The sequence below is a fragment of the Sus scrofa genome, chromosome 13 (assembly GCF_000003025.6).
Source record: "Sus scrofa isolate TJ Tabasco breed Duroc chromosome 13, Sscrofa11.1, whole genome shotgun sequence".
NCBI classification, from domain to species: Eukaryota; Metazoa; Chordata; class Mammalia; order Artiodactyla; family Suidae; genus Sus; species Sus scrofa.
The window spans coordinates 33771095-33783175 of NC_010455.5; the positions used below are offsets into that span (position 1 = coordinate 33771095).

The window sequence follows — 12081 nt, forward strand, 5'->3', positions numbered from 1 at the left end:
GACACAATTCACTCTTCTAAACTGGAGCCCACAAGGCAGTAATTCCAAACTTGAGGGAGGAGAACTTGCATCATTAACCTCCCTCTGAGTGTCAGTGATCAAGAAATCCGTTTCTTTTCCTTGCTTCTTTTCCAGCTTCAGTCAACAGGAAACCTGAAGGGAGGTGGGGGTGGAGGAGGGAAAACTTAGAGTTACAAAGTGCGCATCAATTTCAGCCGTCACTGAGGGCTATGCCCAAACTCTGTAGGGGGCGATACCAGTAGTAGCAGTCATCATTGGCAGCATCAGCAGTGCCCGACCCCTAATGTTGAGCCCCTTATCTCCCCGCCAGGTACTTTGATCATCTATTCGATCCTAACAAGCCTCTGAAGTTATCCCCAAGTAAGGAATGAGGAGGAACCGAGGCTCAACTGAAGCACTGATCAGCTAGCGTGCCTCTCTGGTGGATAGCGGGGTGCAAACTTATCCTGTCGGATCCACCACTAAAATCATTCTCAGGTTTCTTCCCTGAAACTTCCGCGCCTCATTCACTCCTGAAAAAGTTATCTGTAGCATAGACAGCTCTGTTGAGGGAGGAATTGCGGTTCACCCGGTACCGGGAACAGCGGCCTCCGCTAGGCTCTCAGCGGAACTTTCCTGTCGGCGGCGCGTGTTCCCGTCCGGGCGGCCGGGCGCGCGGGCCGGGAAGGGGACGCTTTCTGGCGCGGACCGCCAGCGGAGGCTGCGAGCGCCGCCGCCGGAGAAGACCGACGCTCAGCTAGAGCCAGCCCGTGGCGCCCGGGCCTGGCCAGCTGCTTTCCTCCAACCCCGCCGCCGCTGCTGCAGGCACTGCAAAGGCGGGCACAGCGGAACGCTAGGCCAGTCGGCCCTGCCCGGCCCGGCGCGGCCCGGAGCAGCGGCGCGGGAGGTGAGTGCTGCTGCCTGCCCCTGGCTCCCTGCTTGGGCCGCCGGGACCCGCAACAATGGGGGCCGAGTGGGGAAGCGGCCCGGGCTCCTGGCGCTCAGCGGCCTGGGGTAGCAAGCTGGTCCCGGTGGCCCGGGCCTTGGGGCACTGGATCCGACCTGGGAAGCAACAGTGGCCTGAGGCTTGGCAGGGGTCTTGGCCTCTACCCGGGGCCTTGTTGGCTTTGGTATTCAGGGTTTTTGTAGCCGGGAAAGGGAGTCACTGGGGCACGAAGACTTAACTTTAGTGGCGTGCGCTCTTGGCGCCTGATGCAGACGCCCTGGAGGCTGACCGTAGCGGGTGGATGCGGGGGGGCGGGGGTTGCGTTTGGAATTCTAGGGGCTTCAGTGTGCCTGGTCCCTAAGGCGAATGGAGATGCGTCTGTCCCCCCTCCCCCGCCCCGCGCAGGTCTGTGAACTTGGCAGACCGGGGTCTGGCTGGGGAGAAGGGTAGGGTATTGAATGTTTAGCTTCTCTGAGGTAACCGGTGATTATTTCCTGGAAAGGCAGGAGCTCAGTTGGGCACAAGGGAGTTGAGCAAAGAGCTGGATTCTCTAGGGTCCTGATGCTCCTGGCTTTGAGTGGTTCTTCGGCAGGGAACTTGTTACAGGGTGTCACTGTGAGTAGTGTTGGCTACCTTGGCCTTAGGGTGAAGCCAGAATTGTGAATTGGAGAGTATAGAGAAGGGTTGGTAGGCTACTGAGGTTGGAGAATTAGTTTTTTAAGGGCCATGGCGATGGCAGCCTGTGAGTCGAACAAGGGGCCTTTGCAGAGTGGGCTTCCTGATAGAAAATGACCTCTTACTGCGGGGGAGGGGTGACTCAGATCTGCTAGAATTCCTGTCGCTTGCTAGTGGATGTGGCTGACTGTGTTGGTGGCTGGGCACTAAGGTAGATGGAGCTGGAAGGGGTGTTTGGGGCTGAAATGAATTTGTTCCTGAGAGGAAGACAGTGTAGACCATTTCTTCTCACTCCAAGTCAGAATGATAGCTGCCATTGACAGTATTTTAAGTAAAGAATTTCTTTGTGGTATTTGGATTCAAAGCCTTTCTCTGTTCATTTTTTTTTTCTCCTTTGTTTCTGAATTGTGACTTACACTTTCTTTTCAGCATTATGGCTATTGTTTATGATGTTAGGTAAACCTAGACACCATAATATATGTAGATTCTAGGGATTTTCAATCCAATTCTCATAAATTAAATTACTTTAAGCCTCTTTTCACTAATTTCTGTGTCATTGTTTAATGTGAAAACTCTAACAGTTTATGTTGTTAAAAACTAGTTATATCCCTATATCCATGAAGCTTCATTTTCTCCTACTACCATGAAGTCATTACATTGAATCTGTTAAATCTTAGTGACTTTTATTTCAACTCTCCCAGGACATTATCTTCACTGGAAGTGTTGTCTATCTTCACTGAATTTGATATGTACACTGGATGCGTCTGTATCATTAAAACGCAGTGTGCAAACTCCAAACACCTGAACTATGCACCAGAGATCTGTGTTCAGTATTCAGGCAAAAGTTGGTGTGGTCTCTGTAGATGAGATATCAAATCCTATATGAAAAAAAAAAGTGTCCGAATCATTGCACATTTCGAGTTTGTTTAGAGCATTAGGAAGTGTGTTGCTTCATTGGAGTATAGAGTATAAATTTTTAGATTAGATATGAGGTAATACTGGCCATTTCTCTCTGTTGTACTGATAGTTCTGGGGATTGGTTTTTCCCTTAATCATTAAGAAATCACATATTTCCCTTAAACTGTATTCTTTCTCTCTGTATGTCTCTCTGTCTCTTTCTTTTAATTTTTTTATCTTAAATACTTTATTCTTTCATAAACCAATATCTATTGACTTATGCCAGGCACTGTATTGGGCACCACCACAGTGGTGATACTTTTCACGTTTTAATAGTAGTGGTTCATATTTTAGAAATGGCTATAGGTCTATGAAGGAAGAAGTGATTCAGGCATATCAAACTTTTAATCTGTAAAACCATTCAATAAAGTTTTTATAAAGTATTGATTTTGACTAGTGACAATTGATTATCTTCATATATATTTCCCTGGGTAAAATTCGTAATGGTATGTGATTGTTTTTGCATTAGTATTTAAACACACCTGTTTAAGTATGCCTGTAGACACACCCCAAGGTAAACACTTTGTTTCTGTGTGTGTCTTGGTAAGCTGTGTTTCACAAATACTATATATGTGCTTAGGTTCCCCAGGAAGCCTTTCCTTTCCACTGTGGTTTTGGGAGCATGAAGGTGTTGCTTACTCCTTTTGTCTGGTTCACTGTGTGTAAGATGGGAGTGTCTGCTGATGGCTTGGAGTGCTGTCTGCTAGAATAGGAAGAATAAAATTAAGGTAAGACTCAGTCTATTTGAAATTCCTTGCCTCTTAATTTTTACTGCATAAATTATATTTGAATGCTTTTTTTTCTTTAATTGTTAAACTCCATTCTGATCTAGTTAAATGAAATTCTTGCCTTTGCTCTCTCTCTCTCTATTTTGGCCAGAAAAAAAGGAAGAAATTTAAAATCAAGGCATTTAGCTAATAAATTATTTGAAGTATCTCTTAGTATCCATCTGGAAAATCACTTGATCAAATAAAATAAAAACAGCTTTAATTGTTGCTTTGAAGGCAAGGTGATTGCTGAAAAATGTTTTTGACCACCTTTTAGTCAGATGGAGCCACCTCAGAAACTCCTGGAAAGAAGGCTTAGGGTGTTTGATTTCTTTGGAGTCATCCCATTGCTACCTCTTGCTTGCTTTTTGACCTGCATAAGCTCTTAACCTCTCTGCACCTTGTTTTTCAATTTTTTTTTTTTCAGTGTGTAAAATGGAGCTAATACAACCTTTACAGGTTGTAGTGGGGACTGGTGGTGATGAAGACCTAGTGCTTCATGGGTGGTTAGTAATTGCTGTTAGTAGTAGTGTATATCATTATGTAGAGTGTACTTTACTTTTCTTTCTTTTTTTTTTTTTGTCTTTTTGCCATTTCTAGGGCCGCTTCTGCGGCATATGGAATTTCCCAGGCTGGGGTTGAATCGGAGCTATAGCCACCGGCCTACGCCAGAGCCACAGCAATGTGGGATCCGAGCCACATCTGCAACCTACACCACAGCTCACGGTTAACCCACTGAGCAAGGCCAGGGATCGAACCTGCAACCTCGTGGTTCCTAGTTGGATTCGTTAACCACTGCACCACGACGGGAACTCCTAGAGTGTACTTTTCTCAGTAGTATCAGTAATAGGAGTGTGGCTGGCTGCTATTCATGGATGAGAGGTTCAGTTTCCTTGACTTGTAAAGAAGGCAGCCTTCTGTGTGTACCTTTTGGCACAATGGACAGGTGAGAGTATTGTTGAGGTAGTCTACCCAGGACTGGTGGGCAGGAGTCCACATTATAAAGTCCAAGGTGACTCCTGGCACTGGTAGGTTTTTTTTTCCTGGCAGTTTCTATGGGGAAGCCAGGAGGTAACTGTTTGGTATGTCTTTGTTTTGGGAACAGTGGGCATTCCCAGTGACACTGCTAGAGTATGCCAGGCAGCATCATGTATTGTGTGGCCCCTGATGAGGATATTTCTCTAGTTTTTTTTCTGTTGGCATCAGATACCTGACTTTAGTCTTTTTGCCTGGAAGGCTCCAGATGCTGGAGAGATTTGTCATCTTTCTCTAATTTGGGCTAGTTTGATAGAATCTAGCACTCTGTTCAGAAATGTTTCTGATGAACAGAAGGTTCACAGGCTTTGTTATAGAATTGTTCAGTTTTATTTTTTCCCTGTGAGAGGGGAAAAAAAAAGTCAAGAGAAAATAAGTATGAGCCAGACAGAAATGATTCAAAATAACTGGCCCTAAATCTCTTCTAGTCTTAGTCAAATCCCCCCTTCATTCTGGGTGGTTATTAACTCCAGGTAAAAGTATAATATTGGAGTTCTCACTGTGGTGTAGCAGATGAAGAATCTGACTGCAGTGTCTCAGGTTGATACAGAGGTGTGGGCAGATTTGATCCCTGGTCCAGCATAGTAGGTTAAAGAATCCATTGTTGCTGCACTTCTGGCATAGGTCACAGCAGCTGCTCGGATTCAATCCCTGGTCTGAGAACTTCCATATGCTGCAGTTGTGGCCATTAAAAAAAAAAAAAGGGGGTTCCCTGGTGGCCTAGTGGGTTAAGGATCCAGCATTGTTGCTGCTGTGCCTCAGGTCCCTGCTGTGGCATGGGTTCAGTCCCTGACCTGGGAACTTCCTCATGTTCTGGGCATGGCAAAAAAAAAAAAAAAAAAAAAAAAAAGTAATATTCCTCTGGCCTCAAAATACATGAACATCTAGATCCTGGTATATCTCTACTTCACCATCTCACAAGGACCTTTATGACTTGGCCTCTTTGGTATCTTTTCTTTTCTTTTTGTCTTTTTAGGGCCACACCCACAGCATATGGAAGTTCCCGGGCTAGGGGTCGAATCGGAGCTGTAGCTGCTACCTACACTACAGGTCATGGCAATGCTGGATCCTTAACCAACTGAGTGAGGCTAGGGATCAAACCTGTATCCTTATGGATACTAGTAAGATTTGTTTCCGCTGAGCTATGGGAACTCTGGTATCTTCTTTTCTAATCTCCCTTCTGCCACTATTCCTGTCACTTGAGGCTGTATAGTGAGTTCTTTGAAGATCCCAGCATGCTCTAGCTATTCCTTCTGCTAATTTTCTTCCCCATTCTAGTGCTCGTTTGACTCTTAGGCTTGAATTTACTAGGAATTCAGGCACCACCATCACTTAAAAGTCTTCCTGAATTCTTTCCAGCTTAAGCTGATTGCCTTTCCTTTGTATGTCCGTTGCAATCTGTGAAAGCTTCTTTCATAATCACTGTACTCTTTGGATTATTTTTTTGTGTTTTTAGTGCCTACATTGTGACCTACTTGAGGGCAGGACCTTGGGTTGTTTAACTTTATATCCCATTACCTAATCATTTCTGACATAGGAGTAGCTATTCAGTAAATATTGAGTGAACAAGTGAATGATCTTTGCATATGAAGTGACATGAAATCATTCCTTGTGGAGCTGGTGGTGTGATGAGTGTTCTGACTTCATGGCTGCAACCGATCCTGGCTGAAGTAGTGCCTCTGCCTTTTTAATTCCAGGTTACTAAAAATGGCATTCAGTTTTGCTGTGAAAACGTGTTGCTTATTCCATACAATTCATGGTTTTAATGCTGGGGAGCTGTTTTTTTTCTTGCAATTTGCTATTTAGGGCTGCACCCATGGCATATGGAGGTTCCCAGGTTAGGGGTTGAATTGGAGCTGTAGCCCTGGCCTACGCCACAGCCACATCCATAGCACCAGATCCTTAACTCACTGAGCAAGACCAGGGATCGAACCCACAACCTCGTGGTTCCTAGTTGGATTTGTTTCCGCTGCACCACGACAGGAACTCCCCAATGCTGGGGAGCTATTACTTGGTTTCTTTGGGTCTGGAAAACGTTTTCTTTGAAAGAGAGTGTGACCATTCTTTGTGGGTATTATCTAGACCTTCCATTGGCCATTTACTGCTCTGAGCACTTTGTCCTCATGTATGAAAACCAGTGAGCAGTCAATTTGGGCTATAAAGTCTCCGGACAATCACTCTCCAGGCTGGGAGTGGGTAATGGCTTTTTATTTTTTAATTTAATTTTTTTTTTTTTTTTTTTTGTCTTTTTGCCTTTTTAGGGCCCCTCCTGTGGCATATGGAGGTTCCCAGGCTAGGGGTCGAATCGGAGCTGTAGCTGCCGGCCAACACCACAGCTCACAGCAACGCCGGATCCTTAACCCACTGAGCAAGGCCAAGGATCGAACCTGCAACCTCATGGCTCCTAGTCAGATTCGTTACCCATTGAGCCATGATGGGAACTCTGGTAACGGCTTTTTTATTTTTTGTCTTTTTAGGGCTGCACCCATGGCATATGAAGTTCCCAGTCTAGGAGTTGAATCAGAGCTGTAGCTGCCGGCCTACGCCACAGCCACAGCAACACAGGATTCAAGCCACATCTGCACCCTACATCACAGCTCATGGCAACTCCATATCCTTAACCCATTGATCGAGGCGGTGGATACAACCCGTGTGCTCATGGATACTAGTCGGATCTGTTACTACTGAGCCACAATAGGAACTCCTGGGAATGGGTAATGGATTTAATACTAGAATGTTGTGACTTTTGTCAGCTGATGGACCTTTTGAAGACCCAGTTGAGCTCATTGTCACCATATTCAGGATATTAAGATCATTTGCCCAAACTTAATTTAGGAATTTGAACTCAGTGATTATGAAATTATGTATATTAGTTCTTTGTTCAGCCTAATTCTGCACTAACACTGAAACTGATATATTCTTTGTTGGGAAGCTGTGTGTTCCGAATTATCACCCTAGAAGTAATGGAATTGTGCCAATTCATTTAGTTACCCTCTTGGTTCTTCTTAGTGGTAAAATAACTTGAGAATATACTGTCTAAATTACTTTGATTTAATTTTCATGGTTGTTCAGATCACATAGCAATCCCACTGGCCAGGTGTGAGGAACTTTATTGAAACCTACATAATGCAGTTATTCTTTCATGCAGGTGACTGCAGAAAAGGAAAGCATGAAAAGTTAACTGTAGTTAGATTAAAGATAAAAATTGATGTGAGATAAGACAGAAAACTGAGACAAAGTGTAAAGCACTTTAAATGTGGCAACCATCTGTTAAATTGAAGACTTTGTGAGCAGTGTTAAATTTTTTTTTTTTTAATAATCTTCTCTCTTTTATTTATTTATTTATTTATTTTTTGTCTTTTTTTGTTGTTGTTGTTGTTGCTATTTCTTGGGCGGCTCCCGCGGCATATGGAGGTTCCCAGGCTAGGGGTTGAATCGGAGCTGTAGCCACCGGCCTACGCCAGAGCCACAGCAACTCGGGATCCGAGCCGTGTCTGCAACCTACACCACAGCTCACGGCAACGCCGGATCGTTAACCCACTGAGCAAGGGCAGGGACCGAACCCGCAACCTCATGCTTCCTAGTCGGATTCGTTAACCACTGCGCCACGACGGGAACTCCTTTTTTTTTTTTGCTTTTTAGGGCCTCACCCGCGGCATATGAAGGTTCCCAGGCTAGGGGTGGAATCAGAGCTGTAGCTGCGGGCCTACACCACACCCACAGCAATGAGGAATCTGAGCCGAATCTGTGACCTACACCACAGCTCGAAGCAATGCTGGATCTTTAACCCACTGAGCGAGGCCAGGGATCAAACTGGCATCCTCATGGATCCTAGTCAGATTCGTTAATCACTGAGCCATGACAGGAACTTCACAGTGTTGAAATCTTGAAAAGAAGCTGTTATACTATAGGTTAAAAGCAGTAAAAACAGGGACAGTTTCAGCCAGTATAGGCTCATTGAAGGTTCTAGCATCCATTCATGGTTTGATAGTACCATTGATGAAAGTCATATATAGGTAGAATTGAAAAATGTTTGCTTTACTGTAGTATACTTCACATATTATGATATTATAGTTTATAAAACACTTTCGTATGCATTTACTGCATCCTCCCAACAGCCCTATGTGGCAGATATCCCCATTTTATAGATGAAGAAGCAAAGGCCAAGAGGTGAAGTGACTTGCTTTCAAGTGCACAAAGCCAGTAAGAAAAGCTGGGACTTGATGCTAGGTTTTCTAAGTTTAGGACCCTTTTTATTTATTTATTTTATTTTATTTTTTTATTTTATTTAAATTATTTTTTATTTTTTATTTTTTTGGTCTTTTTGCTATTTCTTTGGGTCGCTCCCGAGGCATATGGAGGTTCCCAGGCTAGGTGTCGAATCAGAGCTGTAGCTGCCAGCCTACGCCAGAGCCACAGCAACGTGGGATCCGAGCCGTGTCTGCGACCTACACCACAGCTCACAGCAACATCGGATCCTTAACCCACTGAGCGAGGCCAGGGACCGAACCCACAACCTCATGGTTCCTAGTCAGATTCGTTAACCACTGCACTATGATGGGAACTCCTAGGACCCTTTTTAATGTTCCCAGGAAATAGTGTTAGGGCTTCAGTTTGGGGTGACAGTCTTCCCTACTACAGGCCTCTGGCTGGTAGAGGATATCCATACCCATAAAGAAGGTAGTAGTAGAGCAGCCTAGTAACACTGGAAGGGCTGGATGTGAGGGGAACCAAATGGAGCCCTCACTTTCCTCACAGATCCCTTAGTGGTCATGAAAAACACCCAGAACTAGGTGGGAGATCCTTTTGCACTTGAGGCCAGTGATGCAAATTGTGGTCTTCCTCCTAGTATGATAATGTATAGAAATTGGGAACAGAAGGGAAGTTTGGGAAAGAATCCTCTAGGTGCATTTCTGGATGGAGTTTTGGCTCTTTGTTCTCATTGTGCTTTCCAGTCTGTCTCCTCCATCCCATCTCTCCATCTTTCTCTATTTCACTTTTTTTTTTTGTCTTTTTGCTATTTCTTGGGCCGCTCCCGCGGCATATGGAGGTTCCCAGGCTAGGGGTCAAATCGGAGCTGTAGCCACCGGCCTATGCCAGAGCCACAGCAACGCGGGATCTGAGCCGCCGCGTCTGCAACCTACACCACAGCTCACGGCAACGCCCAGATCCTTAACCCACTGAGCAAGGGCAGGGATTGAACCCGCAACCTCATGGTTCCTAGTCAGATTCGTTAACCACTGCGCCACGACAGGAACTCGTCTTTTTTACTGTTTGATCCACCTCCTACCTTAATTTGGATCTGGTTTGCCATGGTTCACAGTTTCAGTGCTGCCCTCCTCAGGTCTGACAACCTGCTTGACTTTGCATTTTATCTGCTCTGCGAGTTGCCAACCCTGAATTCTCTTTCCTTGCTTCTTTTGCTGCCTCTAGATTGCCCAGTGTTGCTGGGGAGTCAGGAAAATGGACTGCTTTTGTTGTTAGCACTTCCCACTGCCTCACTTGTGTTCTGCTCTCTCTGCCTCTCCAGGTGCTCTTGGGTTGCATTCTCAGGGTCCCAGTTCCCACAGCAGCTGCTTGTATGTTTACCAAGGCTCACTTTTCCCTCAGGCCTTAGACCTGCTGTCCATCTCCCTTATCCTTGACCTGTGACCTCAGTTTAGGACTTGTGCTCCTGATTTTTTTCCCCCTTTCCTGTCATGACACTTTTATCATTCTTGCTTTTGGAAAGTCCTTGACTTTTTTTTTTTTTTCCTTCTGATTATGCAGTTAACATAAGAGGTAAAATTTAGGCATTTTTAAATAAGGAGAGGAACCCATAATCCCCTGTCTCAATGTTAACCACCATTATGAATTTGGTTTATATTTAGCCACACTTTTTTGCACTGTGTATGCTAATAGGTATGTATTTGTGTTTCCGTGTGTGTGTCTGTGAGATAAAGTAATTCCTCTTTTTTATGGAAATAGAATCACAGTATATCTACTTTTCTATAATTTGCTTTTTTTCTTCAATTAATGCTTTTATCTTGGGCATTTCCCCATGTTTAGGGCACATATCTTTTTATTTATTTATTTATATTATGGTTGCAGCCATGGCATATGGAAGTTCCCAGGCCAGGGATTGATTGAATTCAAGCCACAGCTGCAACCCACACCACAGTTCTGGCAGTGATGGATCCTTAAACTCACTGCACTGTGCTGGCGATTGAACCTGCATCTCGGGGCTGCAGAGATGCTGTCCATCCTGTTGCACCACAGTGGGAACTCCTATTGTATCTTTTTAAGTAGTTACAGGTAAGATATATTTGTATCAATTTTCCTAGTCCCCTGGTGAGAGACATTTGTTTCTGTTTCTTTGCAATTACAAGCATCCTTGTGTATATATCTTTGTGTACCTCTTTACATACATTGTATACATCTTTCTGTTCTTTGTATATGTCTTAGGATATATTCTTACAAGTGGAATTTATGCATCAAAGGTTATGCATATTTAAAATTTTACTAACATTTACCACATATCTTTCAAGAGATTATTTCAATTTATATTTCTCCTCTAACACTGAACATTATCAATAACTTTAATCTTTGACAATTGAAACCTAGTTAACTAATTTTTTTTTTTTTTTTTTTTTTTTTTTTTTTTTTTTTTTTTTTTTAATGGCCGCATCTGTAGCATATGGAAGTTCCTGGGCCGGGGGTTGAATCGGAGCTGTAGCTGTGGCCTGTGCTACAGCCATGGCAACACCAGATCCAAGGCACATCTGTGACATATGCTGCAGGTTACAGCAACACTGGATCCTTAACCACTGAGTGAGGCCAGCAATTGAACTTGCATCCTCACAGAGACAGCAGTGGTTCCTTAACCCATTGAGTCACAATGGAAATTCCTAGTTAACTAATTTTTATTTACATTTCCTTATGGAGGGGGATCAGCATCTTTTCATGTTTTTGCTTCATATATAGATTGACCAGTTAATTGATTACTCAGTTATCTTTTTCCAGCACCTTCTGTCCTCCATCCTTCCCCTTTTTGTTTTTACCTATATACAAGGTAGAACTATAGTAACTTTGCTTAGCTCTTGGCCTCTCCTGCTACCATAGCCCTCTCTTTTCTCCACATTTTTACATTAAAAATCAAGTTTTGTAGTTACCATCATGGCTCAGTGGTTAACGAATCCGATTAGGAACCATGAGGTTGTGGGTTCCATCCCTGACCTCACTCAGTGGGTCAAGGATCCGGTGTTGTCATGAGCTGTGGTGTGGCTATGGCGCAGGCCAGCAGGTGTAACTCTGATTAGACTCCTAGCCTGGCTGGGAACCTCCACATGCTGTGGGTGTGGCTCTAAAAAGAAAAAAAAGAAAAAAGAAAAAAAAATCTGTATCTCTTAATCCTTTTCGATCTGGCTTCTGGTCCTGTTTTTCTCCTGAACTCTACATCTGAGGTGAATTCTTTGTTGCCTGAACTCTTCATCTGAGGTGAATTCTTTGTTACCTGAACAAAGATTTTTTTTTTCTTGATGTTTGTTCTCCCTTGTATTGACTAATTCCCCATTCCCCATCATCTGTGCAGGGAGGGAAGCTGCATGAGTGGATTTTTTTTTTTTTTTTTGCCACATTCGTGGCATCCAGTTCTGGGGCTAGGGATTGAACCTGTGCCATAGCTGCAACTTAAGTCACAGCAGTAACAATGCTGGATCCTTA

At 44.1% G+C, this 12081-nt stretch overlaps 1 protein-coding gene across 2 annotated transcripts in view; it reads left to right on the top strand.

Annotated features, from left to right (window-relative positions):
• RAD54L2 (RAD54-like 2 (S. cerevisiae)) overlaps positions 689–12081 on the top strand; it is a 118785-nt gene continuing 107392 nt past the window's right edge. Inside the window, exons 1-2 of one of the 2 annotated variants that reach the window (XM_021068851.1) lie at positions 689–907; positions 3159–3306. The gene's annotated coding sequence lies outside the window, so the exon portion shown is untranslated. The remainder of the gene's footprint in view (positions 908–3158; positions 3307–12081) is intronic. The other variant, XM_021068850.1, reaches the window with a different exon arrangement.